The sequence below is a fragment of the Ictidomys tridecemlineatus genome, unplaced genomic scaffold (assembly GCF_052094955.1).
Source record: "Ictidomys tridecemlineatus isolate mIctTri1 unplaced genomic scaffold, mIctTri1.hap1 Scaffold_70, whole genome shotgun sequence".
Taxonomy (NCBI): Eukaryota; Metazoa; Chordata; class Mammalia; order Rodentia; family Sciuridae; genus Ictidomys; species Ictidomys tridecemlineatus.
Window position 1 is genome coordinate 1,003,705 of NW_027524982.1, and position 7,176 is coordinate 1,010,880.

At 34.3% G+C, this 7,176-nt stretch overlaps 1 pseudogene; it reads left to right on the forward strand.

Moving 5' to 3' along the window:
* Positions 1-590: 590 nt before the first annotated feature.
* Positions 591-1,165, forward strand: LOC101969576 (casein kinase II subunit beta-like; annotated as a pseudogene).
* The last annotated feature ends 6,011 nt before the right edge of the window (positions 1,166-7,176 follow it).

Below are 7,176 nucleotides of genomic sequence, written 5' to 3' on the forward strand. Positions count from 1 at the left end.
TAAAAAGAGATGTAGACATTGAGATGGTTCTGCCCTCACAGTGTGGATCAGTGTTGCCAGAATTTACCCACTCTATGTCCTTCAACACCTCACTTCACCAAACCTCTGCTTGTTCCTCAGAAACTCTGCGTGGTTTCCTATTACATTAAGTGAAATCTGTATTTTGTGAAAATATGACATTTTCTTAGGTAGACCTCGAAAATAATAATTAAACACTGTCATTTGACAAAGACCCATGCAGAATCATGATAGAGACTCTTTTTCAAGCATAACTGAAAAGCTTAAGTTCAAAATTTTTTTTAACAAAAAGAAAACTGGTTATGATATAAACATCAAAATAGATTATTATCTGAATTGCTGTTTCTTCTCTATTTTTTTTCAAATAATTTATACCAGTAGGGATGAAAGTGAACAGAAGGGAGATAAATGATGTATGAAGAAAATATAACACAACTCCCCCCCTCACTGCCCCCCCCCCACTTAGCCTGCCCTTGTTGGGTGCCCAGCCTGCACTGTAGCGGTAGCCGTGGTTCCTTAGAAGCCTTAATCCCCTCCCCATCCCTGGTCCAGTTCTCTATCCAGAGGCTCACATGAAGATGATTAGCTCAGAGGAAGTGTTCTGGATTTCCTAGTTCTGTGGGCTCAGTGGCAATGAATTCTTCTGTGAAGTGGATGAAGACTATATCTAGGACAAATTTAATCTTACTGGACTCAATGAGTAAGTGTCTCAATATTGACAAGCTCTAGACATGATCTTGGACCTGGATCCTGCTGAAGAGCTAGAAGACAACCCCAACCAGAGTGACCTGATTGAGCAGGCAACTGAGATGTTGTATGGATTGATCCACGCCCGCTACATCCTCACCAACTGTGGCATCTCCCAGATGTTAGAAAAATACTAGCAGGGGGGATTTTGGCTCCTGCCCCTGTGTGTACTGTAATGAACCAGCCAATGCTTCCCAACAGCCTTTCAGACATCCCAGATGAGGCCATGGTTCAGTTCTACTGTCCCAAGTGCATGGATGTGTACACACCCAAGTCTTTGAGGCACCATCACAAGGAGGGCGCCAACTTTGGCACCAATTTCCTTCACATGCTCTTCATGGTGCATCCAGAATACCGGCCCAAGTGTCCTGGAAACCTAATGACCCAATGGGGCCTGTAAAGTAAATAAAACTATAATAAATAAAATAAAAGTCAAATTAATTTTCATAATCCAGAGAGATCTATCATTGACATGCTAGCATATTTCCATTTAGTCACTCTTTCCACATTATAAGACACCCACACGCATGTATATATGCTCAAACACAGATTTTTTTTGGTCCTTATTACTATATGCTATTTTTTGGGGGGGGGCATCAAGGATTGAACACAGGAGTGCTTGACCACAGAGACACATTTCCAGCCATTTTATATATTCTATTTAGAGACAGGGTCTCCCTGAGTTTCTTAGAGCCTTGCTGAATTGCTCAGGACCTCACTAAGTTGCTATGGCTGGCTTTGAACTTGCAATCCTTCTGCTTTAGCCTCTTGACCCCTGAGATTAACTACATCCATTTTTATTACCCAATGACAATTTCCCATGACCTCAAGGTTGAACTTCAGCAATCTGAATCAAAATGTTCAGTCATAAGTTATAAAAATATTGAACTTAATCACTCTATCATTAGTAATATTTAGGCTATTTCAAAGTTTTAAAACTGCAAAAAATTCTGTAATAAACATTGTTGTACATAATAAATTTCTAAGAAAAATTATTGGGTCAAAGAAATGATTTTTACAGGCTTTGATTCCTAGTTTCCTTTTGTTTATTGAGGTTAATAAATTTAAACCAGCACCAATTTTATATAAAAGTAAACATTGCTTTTTGCTCTCATCAGCATTGAGAAATATCATATGAAAACCAATATTTTATTAGTTTAATTTGGCAGTTTTTATAACATTAGTGAGATTTGACATTTGTTTTTAGTGTGTCACCAACTTAATTTATTATTTTATTGTTAAATTATATATTTGTACTATTTATCTAAGTTTCACCTAAGTTTTCATTTTTTTCTTAGTATATTTTAAAATTTTTGGCAGGGGTTGTAGCTCAGTAGTAGAATGTTTGCCTACTATGCATGAGGCCCTAGATTCTATCTTCAAATGAAAGAACAGAATCACAAAAGAAAACAAATACTAAAAGCAAAAATATTTTAAGATCTCTTTACATATAAGGGAAACTAACTCCTTGCCATATTTGTTGAAAATATTTGTTTTACTTTTTGTTATATCTTATTATATATGTATATATATATATATATACACACACACACACATACAATAACACAGTATTACACACATATACACATATAACATACATGGATATTTTCATATAACAAGGGAACTGATATTTTAATTTGCTATTTCTGTCAGATCTTTTATGATTTAGAACTCCTAGCCTGATTTAAATATACATATTCTTCAGTTGGTTTGTTTCATCTTTTATATTTAACTGAAATTTATTTTTATTATTTTATGAGGTTCTTCTGAATATTTAAACAATTATCAAGGAATATTTATGTCTAATTGTATATTCTGCTACATATTCTCAAAATAAATTTCAGCCTAAAATAAATTCTAATGTAGGTCAACATAGAATTCAGGGCTCTTTTTTTTTCTATTTTTTTTTGTCTAGATATACTTGGATTATCATGTTCTAGTTCTCAGAGCTACTGGGTAGATAAAAATAAATGCTAATCTTGAAATCTTAATACTACATTTCTTATAGATGCAGTATTCAATAATAAAAATATATATGACTTAAATTTGCATAATGGAGATACCAAAATTTGCTTTTTCTTGTTTTGTCTTCCAGAACTCCCCAGGAGCAGGGATATTTAGACCTGCCTGAATGTGATAAATCTTAGCCTTGGGTACATAATGAAATCATCTGGGAAACTGGAAGAATATTGAAAAATATTGAAGAACTGGAAGAATATTCAATCAAGTAGCTCAAGAAAGAATACTGTGAAAAGACAATTAACAACATTTGCTTTTCTATTTCTTATTATCTGTCAAAGTAATTTGCAGAAAATGCATCAGGTATGTTTACAAAATTTTTCTGCTCTAGAAGTTTTTGTAAATCTCAGGCACTAAAAAGTTAAAGCAAAACATTTCAAAATTGGCCCTGGAATTCTGTAGAAATATTATTTGGTGAGTGTGGAGTTAGTCCAGTATTTCATTTACTTTTGCATTCTTTAGTTTATTTGTTTACTCAGCAAATGCAGTCACTGTTTTGTAAGCAGATGAATGCTAGATAATAAGAACAAATAATCATAAGCAAACCAGGAATATCTTTTATCTTTATAAAGTATATACTCTATATAAGGTATATACTCTATATAAGGTATATAATCTAGCGGGGAGATATAAGGATCCAAGTATAATAAATATGTATGAAACTGCAGATCAGATGCTGGGAAAAGCAAGAGGCTTTTTAATTGGTGGATGAAATAAGAGAATAATTAATTGAGAAAGTAATTCATGAGCTGAGGCAAATTTATAAGGAGTTAATTAGGAAAGAGTAGGAGTAATAATATGTAGACCAAAAAGCAAGCATACACAATAGTCATGTGGTAGAAGGAAGCAGGGAGATAGAACAATTGTGAGGAAGTTAATTTGTGGAGCAGATGGGGGCAGGATTTTCTGCTTTTATTATAAGAGTCAAAATGTATATTAAAAATGTTACGTCATATATAACTAAAAAGAACCAATACATTTTTAAAAAGATGTTAGGAGCCAAACAGGATGTTGTTAATTATATTTTCTTGCTCCACTCTGAAGAGTTGATTGAGCAGGGGTGCTGGTGCTATTTACAGACTAGATGGAAGTTAATGGTGCAGATATTTGAAGGTTATGCAAACAATCTAGGGTAGTGATGTTTAGAAGCAGTACTAGATCCAAAGCCTGCAAACAGCAGTCAATCTTACCCATACTTGTTTTTGAAAATACAGCTTTGTAGGCACACAGACCTCTTGACATTTACAATGTCTATGGATATTTTCATGTTTTAATGACAAAATTGTATAGTTTTACCTAAGACTGTGTGAGCCTGAAGGCCTGAAATATTTCCATCTTTCCATTTTCAGAAAAAAAACTTGCCAACTTCCAGATCATTAAAACAATTATTCTATTGATCAAGTTTTCTACTTCTGGTAAAGTACTGTAATTTTATTCCTAGAATATTATTTGTATTAATAATATTTTGTGACTTAGTATTGAATATGCTACTCATTTATAAATTCTTTGCCTCAGAATCCGTGATTATGACTTTTTATATGCTAATGTGCATTTAATCATCTGGGTTTGATTGATAAAAGCTGAAAATATTATCTCTACTTAATAAGAGATTTCAAAGTATTAGCACAGAAACTACATTATTTTATAGTTTTTTTCATTTTCTCATGCAATGATTTCTTTTAATACCTTTTTACTAACTTTTAATAGTTAATATTTTTCTAACTTCTTTAGTTTTAATATTTAGTTTATTTCCATTCTATATTGTTTATTAAAGCATGTTTAAGGCCATATATTTTTATGTAAATTATTTCTCTGAATGCTCTTAGATGATTATTTATTATTCTATGCTACATTAATAAGAATAATGTCTGAGTTATTTTGGTTTTATTCTATATCAAGAGTGCACTAAATTCTTTATTTTACTTACTTCTTATTGAATGGCTATTTAAATGTTATTATCTCTCTTTTATAGTGATCAGAAGTTACTATTGAGAGTTTTGTTATTTTACCAAAGTTTATTATCACAGTATATAACAAATACATTTTCATCATTCTTGTGATGCAAGTTTGTTTTGAATCAGCTAGGAGGTACTATCATGCTCATATTTTGGAAGCAATAAAAAATTAACGATAACACAGCAGCAAGACATCTACTAGTTATAATATACCCAGTAATCTAAAAGTCCTTGTTTCTGCTTAGTTGAATAAAAAGAAATGATCAAAAGATGTTTAGGGTTTTTTTTTGTCAGAGATGGAGATGCAGATGGAGATGAATTGAGGTCATAAAAGATTTTTATGAGTGCCTAAAAGAATTTGATTGTAGAATAATCTTTGTGAATTGAGGTGGGTTCTACTTCTACAGTTTATATTCCATAGGTCCATGAGTTGAAGGGTTAATTCCCAGCCAATAGTGTTGATGAGAAGTGGTACAGCTTGTAGGAGTTGGGGCCTAATGGAAGTAAGTTAGGTCATTGGGGGTGTTCCCTTGGACAGGATGTTGGGATTCTGACCCCCACCTCTTTTCCTTTGTTTTCCAGCTGCCATTAGTGGAGCATCTCTGCTCAACCAACACCTCCGTCCCGCCACAGTCTGGCTGGGCACAAAATAACCGAGCCACCACAAAAGCCTTGTAGATTCCAACAGCAACTCTTTATTCCAACAGCAACTCTTTATTCCTGAACTCTCTACACTTTATTCCTGAACCCTCTTCCTGAACACGTGTAGATGCATGTTCTAGGAAAATACACTCCCTTCACTGGGCTCTGCATACCAATACTCTCAGAACCCCGAGAGAACTCAACGGGAACTCAAGGAGCAGGCACCTAAGGCAGCAGGATATGCCCTATTCCCAGCAGGATCCACCCTAAACCTGGAGCCTCCCTATTCCCAGAAGGATCCACCCTAATCCCGTAGCCACCCTAATCCAGCAGGATCCACCCTAAACCTGGAGCCACCCTAATCCCTGAGCAGGGTCACCTTTCAACCAAAAATGCCATAGGTCATTCCTACTTGGTTATGGCTCTCAGCATCTCCCCACTTCTGATTAATTAAACAACAAGCAATGTGGCTTAGGGATCATGCCTATGAGATCCTTGACCTAAAAGGGCAAAAATCCACTGATATGGATTAACTGAGTGCTACGTATAGGTAGATAGGCTATGTCTTGAAGAAGTAGGTCAATAAGGGTGTATTTTGGGGGTTCCTATTTTGTCCCTGGTGAGCAGAGCCCTCTCTATGCTTCTTGATTTTCATATTCTGAACTGCTTTTCTTCTTTACACCATTCCCCCATATGTTCTGCCTCACTTGGGGCCCAGAGCAATAGACTTGGCTGTCTGTGGATTAAAAATTCTGAACCTTGAGTACAAAATAAACTTTCTTTTCTCAAAATTGTTTTTGTCAGGTCTTTGATCATAGCAATGAAAAATTTGACCAAAAAATACTCTCAATTTTTTTCTTCCTTGCAGAATAAGGTTGGTACCATCTTCTAATTATCAAATTACATTGAAAACCAGAGAACATTATTCTTTACTGGTGGAATACTTACACTCTGAAATGAGCAGTCGTTGTCCTATAGAAACATACTGGCCTCATTTTTATTTCTGTGCATACTATAGATTTTGTCTTCACATTCCAGGAATGCATAGTACAAATTCTATAATATAAATTATCTAAACTTTCAAATGTGTCAAAGTGTTAAGACTCTGTGGTTTACTTGCCTTTAAAAATCAGGACACTGAAATTAAAATGGCAAGCTTACACAGGGTAGTTGGAAATAAAATCTCACTCATCTTTACTCAGCAGTGACAATTTTATGGTTCCCTTTCTACATTAAAGGTATTAACTCTGCTATCTGTGCATTCCTTAAGTTCATTCTTACCAAATTATAGTGGTTAATGGTATGTAAATGTGAGATAAGTTTTAATTCTCTTTTTTTTTCTAAAATAAGCAGGGTTGTTTCAATCAGAGTCACAGGCATAGTTTAATTTAATTTACTATTTCCTGAAATTTTCCCTGTCATCTTTAAATACCAATATTTATGTGTTTATACACTAACATTAATGTTGTTGTTTCTCCATATTGGTGCACTAGATATTTATACCCTAAATCATTGCATTACTCTTTTTTGAGGAAACTAAGACCATTTTCCCAATGTGTGACAATGGAGAGAATATTATTACTATCTGATTTTGTCTTTCAAACTATCTCTACTCCTTGCTTTAGAGAGGTGAATCTTTGTCTAGGAGGGCTTTGTATCATCTATCTTTTCTTTTTCTTTTTTACCTAATGCTCAACGTATTATCATTCTACTGTAAGTATAGCCCATCTGTTCTGAAATATGCATGGAAACAATTCTTTTAGGATTGGGAATGTATCTCACTGGCAGAGTACCT